Raw genomic sequence first — 19,737 nt, 5'->3', positions numbered from 1 at the left:
CAGGGCACCAACAACAGGCAAAAAATGGGCCTTTGAAGCTGACTAGACTGAAGACATATGCAGCTCATTCACAAGCTCATTCAGTATATGCAGTGCACATAGCAGACACCCCTGTAGTGTCTGGTGAACAGAGGATATTCTACTACAGGGGACCAGAGGACGTCTTCCTCATCAGCCACTACTTTCAAGATCAAGAGAGATAGCTGACTTTCTTAATACATAGAAACAAACACAGAGTGTTAGATAAAATGAGGAATATACTTAAATGAAAGAACAGGACAAGACCATAGCAAAAGAGCTAAATGAAATGGAGATAAGCAATATACCTAATAAAGGATTCAAAGTAATGATCATAAAGATACTTACTGGACTTGAGAAGAGTGGAAGATTTCAGTGACATCTTCAACAAAGAGATGGAAAACATTAAAAAAAAGAAGTACCCATCAGAGATGAAGAACTCAGTAACTGAAAGTAAAAATACACTAGAGGAAATCAATAGCAGATTAGAGGAAACAGAAGAATGGATCAGGGACCAAGACAGAATTAACAGAAATCAACCCAGCTTAATAGCAAAAAGAAAAAAATAATAATAAAGGAAATTGGGTTAAGGGAACTCAGTAACATTATCAAGCATAATAACATTAGCATTATAAGAATCTCAGAAGAAGGAGTGCTTGGGTGGCTCCGTCAATTAAGTGTCTGCCTTTTGCTCAAGTCATGATCCCAGGGTCTTGCCTCTCCCTTTGTCCCTCCTCCTACTAGTGTTTTTTTCTCTTTCTGTCTCTCAAAGAAACAAAATCATTAAAAAAAAAAAAAAAAGAATCTCAGAAGAAGAGATGAAAAAGGGGCAGAAAATTTATTTGAATAAATAATAGCTGAAATCTTCCCAAAGCTGGGGAAGGAAACAGAAATCCAGATGCAGGATACACAGATCACCCCCAACAAAAAATCAAGGGGGTCCACACCAAGACACATAATCATTAAAATGGCAAAAAGAAGTGATAAAGACAGAATTTTTAAAGTAGCAAGAGAAAAGAAAACAGTTGCACACAAGGGAAAAATCCAGAAGCCTATCAACTGATTTTTCAGCAGAATTACAGGCCAAAAAGGAGTGGTATGATATATTCAAAGTGCTGGAAGAAAAAACCCTGGAACCAAGAATATTGGAACAGATGCTGGATTTTGTCAAATGCTTTTTCTTCATCAATTGAGAGGACCATGTGGTTCTTCTCTCTTCTCTTATTGATTTGTTCTATCACATTGATTGATTTGTGAATGTTGAACCATCCTTGCCACCCAGGGATGAATCCCCCCAGTCATGGTGGATAATCTTTTTAATGTGCTGTTGGATCCTGTTTGCTAGGATCTTGTTGAGAATCTTAGCGTCCATATTCATCAGGGATATTGGTCTGTAATTCTCCTTTTTGTTGGGGTCTTCGCCTGTTTTGGGGATCAGGGTAATGCTGGCTTTGTAAAAAGAGTCTGGAAGTTTTCCTTCTGCTTCAATTTTTTGAAACAGCTTCAGGAAAATAGGTGTTATTTCTTCTTTAAAATTTTGTAGAATTCCCCGGGAATCTGTCAGGTCTTGGGCTCTTGTTTTTTGGGAGGTTTTGACCACTGCTTCAATCTCATTACTAGATATTGGTCTATTCAGGTTGTCAGTTTCTTCCTGGCTCAATTTTGGAAGTTTATAGTTTTCCAGGAATGCATCCATTTCATCTAGGTTGCTTAACTTATTGGCATATAACTGTTGATAATAACCTCTGATGATTGTTTCTATTTCCTTGGTGTTAGTTGTGATCTCTCCCTTTTCATTCATAATTTTATTAATTTGGGCCTTCTCTCTTTTCTTTTGGATTAGTTTGGTCAATGGTTTGTTGATCTTGTTGATTCTTTCAAAAAACCAGCTTCTAACTTCATTGATGTGTTCTACTGTACTCTAGTTTCTATCTCATTGATCTCCGCTCTAATCTTGATTATTTCCCTTCTTGTGTGTGGAGTTGGCTTAATATGTTGTTGATTCTCCAGTTCTTTAAGGTGTAGACACAGCTGGTGGATTCTGGATTTTTCAATTTTTTTTTTGAGGGAGGCTTGGTTGGCTATGTATTTCCCCCTTAGGATTGCTTTTGCTGTATCCCATAGGTTTTGGACTGAAGTGTCTTCATTCTCATAGGTTTCCATGAATTGTTTAAGTTCTTCTTTGATCTCCTGGTTGATCCAAGCATTCTTAAGCAAGGCAGTCTTTAGCTTGCAGGTGTTTGAGTTCCTTCCAAACTTTTCCTTGTGATTGAGCTCCAGTTTCAAAGCATTGAGATCTGAGCAAATGCAGGGAAAAATCTCAGTCTTTTGGTATCAGTTGAGCCCTTATTTGTGACCCAGTATGTGGTTTATTCTGGAGAAGATTCCATGTGCACCTGAGAAGAATGACTATTCTGTTGTTTTAGGGTGGTATGGTCTGTATATATCTATGAGGGCCATCTGGCCCAATGTGTCATTCAATGCTCTTATTTCCTTATTGGCTTTCTGCTTGGATGATCTGTCTATTACTGAGAGTGGCACATTAAGATCTCCTACTACTAATGTATTTGTATCAATATGTATCAATATATCAAAAACATAAGTTTTCTTATGTAATTGGCTGCTCCCATATTGGAGCCATAAATATTTACAATTGTTAGATCTTCTTGTTGGATAGTCCCTTTAAGAATTATGTAGTGTCCATCTGTATCTCTGACCACAGTCTTTAATTTAAAATCTAATTTATCTGATATGAGAATCGCTACCCCAGCCTTCTTTTGAGGCCCATTGGCATGAAAGATGTTTCTCCATCCCTTCACTTTCAGTCTGGGTATATCTTTAGGTTCAAAATGGGTCTCTTGTAGACAACATATGGATGGGTCCTGTTGTTTTATCCAATCTGCAACCCTATGTCATTTTGTGGGCACATTCCGGCCATTCACACTGAGAATGATTATTGAGAGATATGTTTTTATTGAGATAGTGTTATCTGTGAAGTCTTTGTTTCTATAGATTGTCTCCATATATTTCTGTTCAATGATATTCTTAGGATTTTTCCTCTTTTATAGAACCCCCCTTAATATTTCCTGCAGTATTGGCTTGGTGGTCACATACTCTTTTAAGCCTTACTGGTCTTGGAAGCTCTTTATCTCTCCATCAATTTTTAATGTCAGTCTTGCTGGATAAAGTATTATTGGCTACATGTTCTTCTCATTTAGTGCCCTGAATATGTCTTGCCAGCCCTTTCTAGCTTGCCAGGTTTCTGCAGACAGGTCTGACATTATCCTGATGGGCTTTCCTCTGTACATAGGGAATTTTTTTGTCCCAGTTGCTTTCAAGAGCTCCTGTCTACAATTATGATTCGTCATTCTCACTATCAGGTGTCTCGAGGTCTTTCTAGATTCTATAATCTTGGGGGACACCATTCGGCCTCTAGTACATGAATGCTGGTTCCATTTGCAAGATCGGGAAAATTTTCATGGAGAATTTATTCAACTATATCTTCTAGCCTTCTTTCCTTCTCCTCCCCCTCAGGGATTCCAATAATTCAGACATTGGAATGTTTCATGGCTTCATTTATTTCTCTAAGTCTGTTTTCATGGCTCTAAGCCATTTGTTCCAGGCTTCTTCCTGATCCTTTTCCTCTATCTGTTTGTCCTCAGGATCACTAATCCTATCTTCAGTCTCAGTTACCCTAGCTTTTAGAGAATTTAGATTAGATTGGAATTCATTGAGAACATTGTGAACTTCATCCCTGGTGACTTTCACTTCTGCCCTAATCAATTCCATTTTGTCATCCATGGCTTTATCCAACCTAGCTATTGCCTGGATAATTGTTAGCCTGAATTCCCTTTCTGACATATTGTCTATGTCCATAGCCATTAGCTCTGTTGCAGAAGGCCCAGCCTCTGAATTTTTCTTCTGTTGGGCATTCCTCCTCCTAGTCATTTTGGTGAGAGATGGCTGAATAGATGTAGCTGAATGTATCTGCTGTAGTGCAGGCAAGATGCATCCTGGAACACTTCTGAGCAATCAAGAGTCCCCACCTAAAAGAAAGAAAAAAAAAAAAAAAGAAAAGAAAAGGGGAGAGAGAGAAAGAGAGAGAGAGAGAGAGAGAGAGAGACAAGAAATAAAAAGAAAGATAAAAGAGAAGACCCAGCCCAAATGGACCACAAGGTAAGATTTATGAAGTATACAAACAAAAGCAGTCAAACAAAAAGACTGATAAAAGTAGATGACAAGAGGGCACCTGGGTGGCTCAGTGGGTTAGGGCCTCTGCCTTTGGCTTGGGTCATGATCCTGGGGTTCTGGGATTGAGCCCTACGCTGGTCTCTCTGCTCTGCAGGGAGCCTACTTTCTTCTCTCTCTCTCTCTCTCTCTCTCTCTCTCGGCCTGCCTTTCTGCCTGCTTGTGATCTCTGTCTGCCAAATAAATAAATAAATCTTAAAAATAAAAGTAGATGACAAGAGAAAAAATAAATATATAGAAACAAAACAAAACGAAAAAAGAACCTCATCAAAAAGAACCCCACATATAAGATTTATATACTACCAGGACAAAAACAAGTACACAGAAACACTGGCAGAAGAAAAAGATGGGAGAGTGGTTATAAATTCTCAGTGTGGGTGAGGAAGGTTATTTTGATTCTTCCTGGATGTATCTTGGTATCTTTGTTAAAGAACTCAACTTTCCTAAGATAAAGGGAGATTAAAAACTGGTTTACCTATAGAGGTAACATTTATTGGGGAAAGGAGATTACCTTGAAGTTTAATTCTATATGAATATTAAAAAATAAAAATAAAAAAAGAATAAACTAAACTAAAATAAAATTAAAAAAATTAAAAAATAGAAAAGCAAAAGAAAAACACAGGTATATGTATCAAAAAGTTCAGGTTAAAATGTTATTATGGAATTTGATGTACTGGACATCTCACTGATGGTAAATAGGTTAAAAAATTATCTATAAAAAAAATGGACCAGAATAGTGGGAACAAATTAAAAAGTTGTATCTATGAAGTAGTGGTGGTGGTTCTCTGGTCTTTTTATTTTTTTGGTTGGTTGGTTTTCTGGGGGAGGGGCCTGCTCGTGGGTTTTCAGGCATTGTTCCTTGAGTTAAGTCCTGTCCCCATCAAGGGGGTGGGCTCTGAGGAAACTGGTTTTTCAGGCTTTTGCACTCTGGAGGTTTTTTAATTTGTTTGTTCATTTATTTTCTCTTGCCTTGGCAGCTTTTGATGGTTTTGGAGGTGTAGAGGAAAGTAAACTGCCCCAGACCTCTTTCTCAGAAAGCAGCCTCTGTCTGTTCCCCTCTGGGTGCTCCAGAGCACAGAAATTCCCCCTCGGCCTCTGGCAGAGCACGTTCCCAGTGGTGGTCCCTGGGATCACAGGAACTCCTGCTTGTACCCAAAACCATGATAGCCACAGCTGTCTGGGCAGCTCCAGACTGCCAGAGAGGTCCCAAGCAGTGATAGTACACTGAGATTTTCCCACTGGCCCGGGCTGGGAGTGCTCAGACTCTCAGGGTCCGAGAGAGCCCCGGCTGGTGCCTGCACGCACCTCTGGGGGGTGGGGAGGGTACAACTCAGACTCTGTTAGCACAGCGCGGCGCAAGCCTGGAGAGTGCAAAAGGCTGGGGTACTGCTGGCTGGCGAGGCTCCCAGCCACTCATGCGAGCTGCCACCCAGACGCCCTCAGGCCCACTGGAGGCTCAGGGACCCAGACCTGGCTTCTTTGCCGCACCCTCTGGCTCAGCACCAGGGGTGGCTGTCCTGGCTCTGGGGACTTAAGACCCTGTCCCTAACTGCCCCGATTCTCATAATTTCCGCCTGTGATCCTTTGCTCTTTTTGAGTGTTTTCAACCAGACTCCAAGTTAATGCTGGTCCCCATTCACAGGGCACTCTTGTGTTGGGGTTTTACTTTCCAATCGGTCACTTCTGGTGGTTCCCTCTCCCTGATATCTTCCGATATCAGTCCGATGTTCCCACTCTGCTTTACCTGCTCACTGGCACCCCCGTAAAGATCCAGAAGACTATAATTCTAATCTCAGGCTGATTTCATGGGTGATCAGAGTCCTTTGGTAGGTAATCAGCTCACTTTAGGGTACAAGTTGAAATGGTGCCTCTTCCTATTTCCCTGCCATCTTGTTCCCCTCGATGACATGATCTGGTGTGGAACTATTAATGTTATTCACCGGAAAGACTCTGGGAATAGCTTTTTAAGATCAGTTCCTCTTTTGTGACCTTTTTCTGTTTCCTGAGAGGAACCAAGTTGGAGATTGAAGATCTCAAATATTACTGTTGGAACGATGCCATGCTGCCTTCTACATCTATTTTTGGGCTTAAAGATCTGCCAGCCCAGGGTCATAGGCCACAGTGAAGACTCTAAGTTGTTCAGAAAACTTTTAGGAATCCTCCTTAGGTTGAGGTAATTATGGCCCTTAGTTTAGTTTTTGACCAAGAAAGTGAAATACCTGAAGGGATCACCTGCAGCCTTGGGTGATCTTATTTTAAAAGAGAATGACTTGATAGTCTCTTCAGAGTGGAAATGTAATTCAAACAGAGCACTAGTAGTACTCAGATAAAGAAGGATAAAGGGGAACAGTAGGATTCACAACAGTCTTACAGTCTTTAGTTTTGGGTACACCTTGCATCTTTAATTTTTCATTAGCTTTTTACAATGAATCTTTCAATAAGATATTTTAGAATCTTGAAGCCTTTTGGATGCTTCTGTGTGCCAGTTGAAATAGGCATCCTGTTCTCTTTGTTAGAGAGCCCTTGCTTTCAAGTGCACTTCTTTAGGGCATTGACTAAATCCTTTGGAACTTGAGGATCCTATTTCTTTAGTTAAATCTTGTTTCTCTCATATTAAATTAATATCTAGGAGGGCTGTGGGTTGAAGATTTTTGTGGTGTTTTATAGCATAAACTTATTGCATGGAAATTTTCTCAAGCTTTGCCTGTGACTTAATGTTAATCTAATGTTGTATGACCAACTTATCCTATGATGGGGATCGTAGATTTATGTGATGATGTTCTAACAGTTTCAAAGTTCTTGAACCATGCCTACAAATTTTGCCATTTGGATATTGGGATTCTTATTAATGATAAATCAATCATTCCTTTGCCTAATGTGCACATAACATAATGCAACAGTAAACAAGGAAATGGTGTTGTGGACACCAGCAGTAACCAAAGAAATGGTACTTGCCAAGTGGAACTGTCTGCCAGTTTAAGCTGACTTGCTAAGCACTCCAGGGCTATTAAGCTGGTGGTCTATTAAGCTTCCCAGGGGTAAAGATTGACCTGTTAACCTTGGGTTGGAAATTTAATAAAAGTAGAAAGTTCACATGCAAAAAGAAAAATAAGGGGTTCAGATCCAAGAGGAACTTACCTATGACTCTCTGATATGGTGAGAAAGAGAGAATGAAGAGGGTTCAGTGAGTATTGATCTCTCTGTTCCTCATTGTCTCTGAAACTTTGAATCCCGCTTCTAGCATCAAAATAGTTAAAAAAATAAAATTCAGTGGTAGGTTTTAAAGACCTTATCGACTTTGTTAAGTGACTCATGAATCAGGCAGCAGCCAGTCTAGCAGATAGAAGGGAGCTCTGAAGAGCTATACAAGGTAAGAGTTTATAGCAGAAGGCAGGAGGAACAAGGATGTAGTACTAGAGGTAAAAAAGCAAATTAGTTATTGAAAGGTTATTTTCCTGGTAGTGGATGGCAAGGATCTGTTAGGCCAGTTTCCTAATTAATACTGATTAGGTATTCCTGATCAATTAGCTTAAAATTCTATTTCTGGGAGAATCAAAACTGTAATTAAGTCTCAGTTGATGGCATAGGCTCTAGCATAAATGACTCCATTTTGAGGATATTTTCTTATTTTTAACAAGACCTAGTGGGTATCTAGGTTGTAGAATTTTATTTTTTAAAAAAGATTTTATTTATATATTTGAGAGAGAGAGAAAGATTGCATCAGTAGGGGGAGGGGTAGAATCAGAGGGAGAAGCAGGCTTTCCACGGAGCAGAGAGCCCAATGTGGGGTTCGATTCCAGGACCAAAGATCATGACCTGAGCCAAAGGCAGATGCTAAACAGACTGAGCCACCCAGGTACCCTAGGTTCTACAATATTAGAAAGTCCAAGAGAATGGCCCTGGCTCTCATTATCTCCGACATCACAGACTGGTGGGGTAGACATTTGACTCTTTGGTTTAGGGCTTTCTCAGTTTAGTTCTCTTTGAGGGTGCTCAGTAGAATTCCATGGAGGAGATAGGACATAATTATTGTTCTTTTTACCTTAGAATAAATTATTTCAGCTGTTGTCTGATTCAGAACTGCAAAAAGGAGAATGAATTGAATAGGCCCCCAAAGAATCCATGGTAAAGCAGCATTTCCCAGCCAGAGTTCTCTATGAGGCCTCAGAATGGAGTCAGGAGAGTAGCAGACTAGTGGACCAGTAGACTAAGACTCAGCTTAGCTATTATCAGCAAGGTGTCCTTGGGGAAGTCACCTTACTTCCCGGGGTATCAATTCCTTATTTTCTTTTAAGATTTTATTTATTTATTTTATTTTAGAGAGAGAGTAAGAACAAGCAGGAGGAGGGGCAGAGGGTGAAGGAATTTCAAGCAGACTCAAGCATGAAACCTGACACGGAGTTTGATTTCATGACCCTGAGGTCATGACCTGAGCCAAAACCAAGGGTCAGACAGTTAACTGACTGAGCTACCCAGGTGCCTCACCAGTTTCCTGATTTTTAATAAGGATACTGGATTAGGATGACTTCTAAGTTTCTGCATAGTCCTGCTGTTCAGTCAAGTTTGTCCTCTCCCATTCTAACGCTTAGTGATCTGGTAAAGAAGTTTGCATGTGTCCTGTATAAACCTGTTACATTATGAACTTTGATTTTGTCTTTTTTCATCTTTTCAGACTAACCAGTCATAGTATGCTAGTTATGTAGTTTTCTCACCGTCTCAAAATTTAAGTCATCTTTAAAATTTCTTGACCCAAAACTTCCTTTCACTGCCTTAGAGATAAGATGCATAGCAAAGAAACTAAAAGCAAACCTCCTGTTTCACAATTTGTTTCCTTCCTAAAAATGACTGGCATTATGTTGATTCTTTCGACCAAATAGCACCTTAGACTGATATCTTCAAGGCCCAATGATGTTCCTGTCTTTACTGAGAGAGATGAGTCATAGTCATTGTCCTATTAATAGAATATGGCTGGTTTATTTTTACCTCAATAGGTTATGTTGCTTTTGTCCCTACTGAATCTTATCTGATACTTTAATGCCTGGCTGTAATGCACGATCCATAGATACTGTCCTTATAATGTCTTAGGCACTGCCATATTCTCAAGTAGGAAATAAGAGGAACAGAACTCCTTCCTCAAACTAACTGGTACTTTTTCATTTTTCTTCCTACTTCATGTTCAGGAACATAAATTTCAGCAGTCTCTAGAGAGTCTCAGCCATTAATAAGATTATATCCCCCAGTGTAAGCTCTAGGGCTTAAGCATTGATGTATGCAAGATTACTGAATGGTGTATGCATTTCTGGAACTGGACTGGGGATTTTATATTGATGGCTTTGGCACTGCTATGTCAAATGCATGAATCATAGATGACTCCTCTCCCTATCCTAAATGCTCTCCTGTCACAGAGGTAAAACTTATCTACACTAGAGGGGGAAGGATATCTATAGCTGATGTGATTTCCCCTCTGTGAGGTCAGTCTTAACACCACCCTGATGGGGTTCCTATGGTTACTGAATCATTGTCATCATACTCTTTGTCACTGTTTCCTCTATTCCTCTTTCAACATATTTTTGTAAGGTTAGTAGAAAGATAAGATTTAGACTTGCAATCTACCTTATATCCTTATTATGTTTTTTAAAAAGTATAGGACAAGAATCCAGAGGTAGGTAGAAGAAATTCTCAAATCAATTGGCCCATTTTTAGCAAAATAACTCAGCAGATCACCTACATTGCTGATGAGGACTTCATCAGTTTAGTAAATATTTAGTGAGTGTGTAATAGATTCTAAACAATTATCTATTTGCAAAAGCCAACATAGTAACTTCTCTTTTGGAGGCTTACAAATTAGCCCAAAGGGCAAATGTTAAATAAGTAAATATAATTATATATGAAAAGGAAGTAAATTTTAAGAATTGAAGATATAGGGGTGCCTGGGTGGCTCATGGGTTAAGCCTCTGCCTTTGGCTCAGGTCATGGTCTCAGGGTCCTGGGATCAAGCCCTGCATTGGGTTCTCTGCTCAGTGGAGAGCCTGCTTTCCCCTCTCTCTCTGCCTGCCTCTCTGCCTACTTGTGCTATCTCTCTGTGTGAAATAAATAAATAAAATCTTTTAAAAAATAAGAGTACTATTAAAAAAAATTGAAGATCTAGAGAAATTGAGGCAAACAACAACAGTAGAAAACTCATATTACCAATAATTTTATATATATTAACTTTTTTTTTTTTTAAGAGAGGGATTGAGAGAGAGAGAGAGAAAGAGAGAGAATCTTAAGCAGTCTCCACACCCAGGGTAGTGCCTGTCTGGGACTAGATCTCACAACCCTGAGACCATGACCTGGGCCAAAATCAAGAGTTGGTCACATAGCTGACTGAGCCACCCAGATGCCTATGTGTCTATTAAGTTTTAGTCTTTATAACAATTCTATATTATTTTGTTAGGGTTGTCATAGCAAAATACCACAGCCCCCGTGGTTTCAACAACAGATATTTAATTTTCTCCTTTTAATATGATTACCTCTTTAAAGATCCTATCTCCAAATGTAGTTACATTCTCTGATACTGATGGTTAGGACCTTAACATATGAATTTGGCAGCAGAAAACTATTCAGCCTATAATAAATCCTGTGAGGTAGGTCCAGTGACTATTTCCACAGACTCCAGAAGTAAAGTAACTTGCTTAAGATTTGAACTCTAAGATCTATGCATTTAATCACCTTGGTCATATTTAAGAAAAAAGTTGGCTGAGGAATTTGGGAGGTAAGTTATCAGAAATCAGCAAAATTGCAATGCATCATACTGCCAAAAGCATGTATGGTATGGATTCAGATGATCTGAACTGAAGTCCTTACTCTCCTACTTGTAAATTGTGTAAGGCTAAGGCTATTAACCACACTGAGATTTTTTTTTTTTTTAATCACTTTCCCTCCGCCAAACCCCAAGGCACTCTGCAATTTTCCATTCTATTTTATTTTTCTTTTTAAAACTCCTGGTGATAATCTGTTAAATTGATTTCTTGACACACTAGTGAGTTGTGGGTCACATCTGAAAAACCCTGCATTATGTAGCTTTTATGGCCAAATGTGAATTCTGCTCAATAGTGATGTAAAGCTCAGAGTTTTAGTGTTCTATGGTCTTCCGTTACCTAAAGAACTCCTAAGAAGGAAGTTGCATTCTCTTAATGAAAGAAACACAATGTAACATTTTCTTTTTGCTCTGCTGAGTGCAGCTCACCTGTCCTCTCCTGCAGTGTCTTGATGGATACAGTGGGCATGCAGAAATGAAGAGCCGAGGGATTGAAGGCCAGCTTTTTCATGGTACTCTCTTGCCATGGGTGAATGCTGCTAGGTTCCTGCCTCCCATCAAGGTTTGATCTTAACTTTCTTGGCAGAGGATGAAAACTGGGAGAATTGCAGACTTCTCAGATACTCACTGGTCCAAGTTTCTTTACTGGCCAAGTTAATGTATTTTAAAGGTCGGTGTTCATAACTTATTGCTTGGAAATAATACTTTCTTTCACTCTCTGCCCTCGGCTTTTGTGCATATGCACATGCAAACACAGACACAGACACAAACACAGACACACACACCCTTGCAAGGCTACAAGTGTTTATACATTGCTGTTATGAAGTGTAAGTGCCCCTTATCATACCCTACATGAAAAGCCTATAATTGTCCCAGTTTTTTTCCCGTGCCAAGAAAGTTAAGTTCAAACCATGATGGGAAATATGGGGCCCAGCAGCATTCATCCATGCTGGGAGAGTGTCGTGAAAAAGCTGACATCCAGGCCCCTGGCTGTTCATTCCTGTGTGCCCACTGTCAGTCAAGACACGGCAGGAGAGGACAAGTGAGCAGTATGCAACAGAGCAAAGTAAAATCAGGTGCTATGGGGCACCTGGGTGATGCTGTGGTTAAGCATCTGACTCTTGGTATCAGCTCAGGTCCTGACTGTAGGGTCCTGAGATTGAGCCCTACATCAGGCTCTGTGCTCAGTGCAGAGTCTGCTGAAGTTTCTCTCTCCCTCTCCGTCTGCCCCTCCCCGCACCTCACATTCACCCACTTGCATGCATGTTCTCTCCCTAAAATAGATAGATAAATCTTAAAATAAATAAATAAAACAAAACAATAGAAATATTAAAAAATTGGTGTGCCTGGGTGGTTCATTTGGTTGAGCACTGGTCTCTTGATTTCAGCTCAGGTCATGATCTCAGGGTTGTGAGATAGAGCCCTGCCTAGGGTTCCATGCTCAGTGGGGAGCCTGCTTAAGGTGCTCTCCCTCTGCCCTTTTCCCCACCTTCCCCCGCACTATCTCTCTCTCTTAAATAAACAAATATATCTTTAAAAATATTGTAAAATTATAATGTTCAAGTTGATTGTGCCCATCAAAAAACTAATTTTAATCTCTCAACATGGGCTTTCTATTTTAAGAAAATTTCCCAGAAATTTTCATCTCTAATTTTATCCAGAATATTTACATTCAGAAAACCTGTTAGAGAAAATACTCATCTCAAATTAAAATGGTTTGCCCTAAGGAAAAAATCCAATAAAGTAGGCCACCATGGTGGCTATTACAGTTTAAGTACTGAGTTAAAATGCACAGACATAAAAATGGTTAAGACATTTAAGATCTATATACATTTTAATTTTTTTTTTGCCAGACTTAGAAATAGCTACTTAATAAGGGGCTTACACCTTCTTCTTATATCTTATGTCTTTCATAATACATCTTTAACACTGCTAAATTGCAAAGACCATTTATTTTGGATAATCTTTTCCAGATATTATCTACATATGTTTTTTGAGCACTTACTATAAGAAGAATGTCATGCTAAAGGCTGATGCCAAATTTCATGTTTCATATTTAAAACTGATTCAAAGTGCCCTCAGTTTTGGATTCCTTGCTTTAGTTACAGAGATATGAGAGAAATACACAGACATTTGAAAATATTTCTTTGACAACAAAGCAGAATCTTAAACTGTGTTGAACAGTAATCAGGAGACAGAATGATAAACAGTTTTTTTTCCCCTTAGATGCTGAAGAGTTTGTAACAGCCTATTTAAAAGTGCTGCAATACTCATATTTTATATTTTTTTCTTCCAAAAGCCTTAAAATAAGTCATAAACACCACAAAGATTTTACTTTTGAAAGAACCTCTTGGTGACAAGTTGTCACCAAGACATGCTCTGGATGTGATGCTCTGGAAAAAATAAGCATCTGTTGTGACCTTGGTGGCTGGTCAGGGGACAGGCCCTGGCAGAGGTTTCAGCCAGCAAAAATCAAGGGATTCCTCAGCTCTGCTAATGGCCAATGGGACTCTCAGCAAATGCTGTCCTTAGTAAGTTTTATATCCTCAAAGTAAATTCCACGCACAATATATAGTAAGTTCAAAAGAAACATTGTTGGAAATGAAATTTTAAAATAATTAATTACCATTCAGTATTTTTTTTTCTTGGAATCAGAAATCTTGATATGGAGGAAATAATGTTATTACTATGTTAATTAATGTCATTAATAAGATAAATGTAATTTAGTAAATGGATCCCGTATCATGTGCACATTACTCAGTGAATTTTAGCACTTGCTACTCAGTGTTTAGTGTAAAAGGACTTAAGGAAACGAAAACTGTCAGATATTTAAAAAAAAAAGTATAGTAAATGGCGGAGCTGAGGCTACAGAGCAGTTGTTTGACTCCAAAGCTTATGATGTTTATCATCATAACAATGAACTTTAAACTGATGAGTGCCTACTGTATGCCAGGCACTGTTCTAGTGCTTTATGTATATTTTATCATTGAAACCTCATGACAACCCTGAGAGATAACTATGGTTTCATAGGCACCTAGAGGTTGAGCATGACTGGCTCCAGAGCAATGGGGTCCTTATTATGCCTCAGTCTTTGGTTGAATACCAAAGTTAGCCTAATGGAATTTTATTTAGTCCAGCCTCACAACTTATCTTCCTCTAACTGCCTTTCTAAGACACTGGCTACCTGATGGCTCCAGGGGTGAGTAAATTACAATTTCCCAAAGCAACAAATTCCATCTCTGGAGTATTTGTCTTCCTTGAGTTTATACCCATTAGTCAGGGCTTTACCTATTAGGATAATATAAAGAAAGTCTCCTACTTTTAATCTACAACTGAATATGGAGTTGAGGGTTTGTTTTTGTTTTTGTTTTTTCTTCAGATGCCTTTACAGATGTCTGGAGTCACAAGATGAATTTAAGAGTCTTTGGCACATTTATATTAACCAAGATTTGTAAGCTTCCTCTTTACTTTGTGTAATCTATTGATCTTTTACTTCTGGTTATATTTATAATTTTTAAGAAATTTAAAGTGTTCCACTCAAAAAATATTTCATTATAAACACGTATTGCATGGAGCAGTGGGTGTAGTGCATTACAATGAATTCTGAAATGCTGAAAAGAAATAAAAAAAAAAAGGAAAAATATTTTCAAAATGTAAAGGAAGCCTAAATATATCAATAACTTCATAATTTTCAACGTTTTGCCACCTATGCTTTATCCATCCATTTTTTCCCTTTTCTTTCCTGTTGTTTAAGTATTTCAAAGCAAATAATGGACATTTTATTATTTTAGTCCTACATATCAAATTATAAATATTGCTGTACATAACCACAGTATGTTCTTTGCATTTTGAAAAGGTGAACCTGATTTTAGAAAATATTGCTTCTGAGCTGCTTAAACTCCACACTTTGGGAGGAAGGTCAGCTTAAATATTTCTAAAAGTTGTATCATGGTTTTAAGAAATTTTTAGTAGTTTTTAAACATTTCTTCCTCATTTCTAAGTGAATCAGTGGCTTTGAAATCTTATTTTTGAGTACTCCTCAAACACCCCCATCCTTTTTTTATGTTGAAATTGTAAGAAGAACATAAGATTTTGAGAGCTGCATATCCCTTGTAAACAGCTTCCTTTTCTTCTAAATGACTAATATGAGAGAAAGGAAGTTTTAAATAGCTCCTGGTTCACCACAGGAAGTGTAGGGCATAAAGTTAATTGTGTAAAATATTACACACGTTTTCAAAAAAAAAAAAAAAGGAACAGACAGAAAAGAAACACAATGAGCTTCTAACTTTACATATTCTAACTTCCAGGTCCTATATTTTTCTTCTAGAAGTTCAGTTCTGGGCATTTTCTTGAATTTTACAAATTTGTTTTAATGTTTTTTTCCTAATGTGTCATTTCCTTTCATTGTTAAAATAAGGAAATGCCTATGCTAGAATAGTTGTAATGAACAACAATAAACAGAAGAAATAAAATCACCCAGGAATGCCAATATTAAAAAGTAGCTAGATGTTGGTGCTATATAAGAGATGTAAGTAGACATTTTTTTAAAGATTTATTTATTTAATTTAGAGAGCAAGAGAGTAAAAGAGAGCTGATGCACATGTGAGCAGGAGGAAGGGCAGAGGGAGGGGGAGAGAAGCTCAAGCAGACTCTGCGCTGAGTGTGGAGCTTGATACGGGCCTCGATGCCACGACCTTGAAATCATGACCTGAGATGAAGCCAAGAATCTGACGCTTAACTGATTGAGCCACCCAGGCACCCCAGATATAAGTGGATTTTAATATTTTTTATACCCTAACATCATATTGTGCAGTGTTTCACATATACTATTCCAACTTATACTTGTACCATGATATTGTCTAACTATTTAAAAAGTTCCTGGATATTGGTGGTGTTTTTTTTCTTATTTGCTATCAGACATACTACGTTTTTTAATTTATTGAGATATAGCTCACGTACTGTACAGTTCATCCAATTAAAGTGTGTAATACAATCGTTTTTAGAGTATTTACAAGTATGTGCAACCATCACCACAGTAATTTTTAGAACATTTTCATCAAAAAAGAAACTTCACCCATCTCATTGCCTCTCTGCCCCCCCCAACCCTAAGCAATAACCATTACTCTACCTGGTCTTTTGTGACTGGCTTCTTTCACTTACTATAATAATTTCAAGGATCATCCTTGGTGTAGCATGTATTAGAACTTTACTCCATTGGATATACCACTTTTTGTTTATTCATTTGTCAGTTGATGGTATACACAATGTTTGAAAATGAATAATCTTACACTTAAATCTTTGCATTATTCGTATTATTAGATATTAGAATTTTAAAAGTAAAATTGGTTGAATAAAGGGTATGAGTTCTTTCAGGGTTTTTATTTTTTATTAAAAAAAATTTTAAGGATTTTATTTATTTATTTGTCAGAGAGAGAGAGAGAGCGCGCACGTGCAAGCGCAGAAGCAGAGGTGGAGAGAGAAGCAGGCTCCCTGCCAAGCAAGGAGCCCAATGTGGGACTTGATCCCCGCACCTTAGGATCATGATCTGAGCCGAAGGCAGCAGCTTAACCACTGAGCCACACAGGCTTACCTCTTTCAGCCTTTTTAATACAAACTGTAGAGTATTTAAAAGTTGATATCACATGGGGTGCCTGGGTGGCTCAGTGGGTTAACGCCTCTGCCTTTGTCTCAGGTCATGATCTCAGGGTCCTGGGATTAAGCCCCATATCGGGCTCTCTGCTCAGCGGGGAGCCTGCTTCCTCCTCTCTCTCTGCCTGCCTCTCTGCCTACTTGTGATCTCTTTCAAATAAATAAATAAAATCTTAAAAAAAAAAGTTGATATCACAACTGATGGTTCAATTTGCATTTCTTTGATTATTTAGGAGGACAAGCAATTGTTCATATTCTCTGATTAGAATTCTATGCATTTTAGTGTATCTTGCCCCATTTTATCTTGTGATGCCTTATTTTAAATTGCTTGCAAGTATTCTTTTCAAAAGGAGGATCTTGCCCTCTCATGTATGTTGCTCTTTTTTAAAAATAATTTCTTTCTTTCTTTCTTTCTTTCTTTCTTTCTTTCGAGAGAACACATGCAGGGCAAGGACAGGCGCAAAGGGAGGAGTAGTTTCCCTGCTCAGCAGGAAGCCCTGCTCGGATCTCAATTCCAGGACCCCAGGATCATGACCTGAGCAGAAGGCAGTCGCTTAATCCGCTGAGCCGCCAGGCGCTCCTGCAAATATGCTGTTCTGCTCATTCTTTTGTTCTCAGTATAATTGCCACTTCTCTCATCTAGCCTCCCTAGACATCTCAGTTCAAGTTAAGGACTCCCTACTCAGTTATGCCTTGCATCTTCATATAAAAATTGTTCAGTTTACCTTTTTGCCTGTTTGACTGTGAACAGGGTGACTGGAGAGTCCCCACGTGGGGCTGTACCTATATTTTGCCCAGGGGCAGCAGCTGAGGAGAACCAGCGGACCCTGAAATCCAGCCCTTCTTAATTCCATAATTTGCCAACAGGGGGCACCTTTTCCCTCCAGTTTCCACTGAGGTACCTGGTGGCAGCAGCAACCATGGAGAGACTAATCTACGTTGTCATTGCATTTTCAATTTCTACACATTGTTGACTCAAATACATTGTTGGAGGAGAGAAAGGAGGAAAGAAAAGAAGAAAGGACATTAATCTCTAAACTACCATGTATTTTATAAATATATTATCTCTGTCCTTTTCCTAATAAAATTCTAGTGTATTTTTGTGTATAAGATTTTGAAAAATTAAAAATTCATTTAATGTAATATTCCTTTTTATGGTAGATTAAAATATATATGTATGTGTGTGTGTCACACACACACATACAGAAAGTACTTCTGCATCTTTAGTTTTTACATTATAGCCCCATAATACATTTGGAACTTACTGTGATACACATTGTAAGAAATAAACCTGATACCCTCCTTCAATAATTTGTATTTCTTCTGAACTATTTAATAATTCATTTCTTCCCTATTGATTCATGATGTTTCCCTGATTACCTCTAAACTCTCATATACACCAAGCTCTCCTTTATTTTTATTTATTTATTTGAGGTCGAGAGAGAGCATGAGTGGAGAGGGACAGAGCAAGAGGGAGAGAGAAAATCTTAAGCAGGCTGCATTGCCCAGCAAAGAACCTGTTGTGGGGCTCGATTACATGACCCTGAGATCATAACCTCAGCTGAAATTAAGAATGGGTCGTTTAATAGACTGTCACCCAGGTGCCCCACTAAGGTCTCTTGGATCAATTGTTTCATTGCCTAACAATATTTGCAATGATTTTCTACTCTTCTAATATTTTTGCCTATAATATACTTTAATGTCTAATAGAACAAATCTCTCATAATTTCCTTTTTAAAATTTTTCTTAGTTTTTCCCACAAACTTGTTTTTCTGGTGCTTTTAGACACATCATGTTTAATTCCACTGATGGAATAAAACCAATGACATTTTGATTGAGATTATTTTATATTTGTAAATTCATTTAGGATTAATTAATATCTTCCCATATATTTATTACTTAATTTATCCAGAAACAAAAACATTTACTCCAATCTCATCATATACTTTAGTAATTTAAGTGTCTTTTCTGTGTGTGTGTGTGTGTGTGTGTGTGTGTGTGTATGTATTTGTGTATTTAAAAGACCCTGTACACATTTCTTGTTAGAACAATCTGGGTTTTTAAAATTTTTTTAAATTTTTTCTATTTATTGTTTCATTGCTATTTATATAAACATTTTCCCCATTATGTTTATAAAGTCTTTACTGTTATTATACTATAAGCTAATTTTTAGCATAAAACTTTAATTTCATCTTTTTAATAAACTCTTACTAATTCTAAGAAATTGGTGATCACTCACTTCGGTTTCTAGAGTCGTATTACTTGCAAATAGTGAAACTCAAGGAGTTACTCTTTTGTTGCTTCTGTTTATCTTACATTCTATCCCAAATTTACAAAAGAATGTTAAATAATCTAGCTGTGTTCATCATTAGATATTAAAATATGCTTCTGATAGCAAATAATAAGGGATTTTGAGTTCCTTGCGGTCTGCTCTCCTTTTTCTGTTTTTGAATCTTCAGCACCCATTACATTACCTAGAATAAGGGAGGTGCACTATAAAAAAGTTTCATCAACAAATTTGTTTAAATAAATGGAAATGCCTTTGTGTAAATACCTGGCAGTGAAATTGCTAGATCATAAGGTAGTTCTGCTTTCAACTTTTTGAGGAACCTCTATATTGTTTTTTCAAAGTGACTGCACCAGTTTGCATTCCCAACAACAGTGTAAGAGGGTTCCTCTTTCTCCACATCTTTGCCAACAGCTGTTGTTTTATGTGTTGTCAATTTTAGCCATTTTGACAAGTGTGAGTTGATGTATCATTGCAGTTTTGATTTGCATTTCCCTGATGATCGGTGATCATGAGTATCTTTTCATGTGTCTGTTGGCCATCTGGATGTTTCTTTGGAAAAATATCTATTCATGTGTTCTGCCCATTTTTAATTGGATTAGTTGTTATTTGGGTGTTGAGTTGTGTCAGTACTTTATATATTTTAAATAGTGACCTTTTAATAGGTATGTCATTTGCAGATATCTTCTCTTATCCCATAGGTTGCTTTTTAGTTTTGTTGACTGTTTCCTTTGCT

The 19,737-nt window shown here is 37.9% G+C and overlaps 1 long non-coding RNA gene across 3 annotated transcripts in view; it reads right to left on the bottom strand.

The window, feature by feature from the left end:
* LOC123389980 overlaps positions 1-19,737 on the bottom strand; it is an 82,919-nt gene that overhangs the window by 60,732 nt on the left and 2,450 nt on the right. The window contains exon 1 of one of the 3 annotated variants that reach the window (XR_006604661.1): positions 11,495-12,122. The exons of 1 other annotated variant lie outside the window; for it this stretch is intronic. This is a non-coding gene — a long non-coding RNA (uncharacterized LOC123389980). Of the gene's footprint in view, positions 1-7,404; positions 7,888-11,494; positions 12,123-19,737 lie in introns of those variants that run through there. One more of the 3 variants, XR_006604660.1, reaches the window with a different exon arrangement.

This window comes from Mustela putorius, unplaced genomic scaffold (assembly GCF_011764305.1).
Source record: "Mustela putorius furo isolate JIRA1106 unplaced genomic scaffold, ASM1176430v1.1 tig00537227_pilon_pilon_pilon, whole genome shotgun sequence".
Taxonomy (NCBI): Eukaryota; Metazoa; Chordata; class Mammalia; order Carnivora; family Mustelidae; genus Mustela; species Mustela putorius.
Note: the sequence above shows the minus strand (reverse complement) of the source record. Positions and strands in the feature narration are given on the sequence as shown.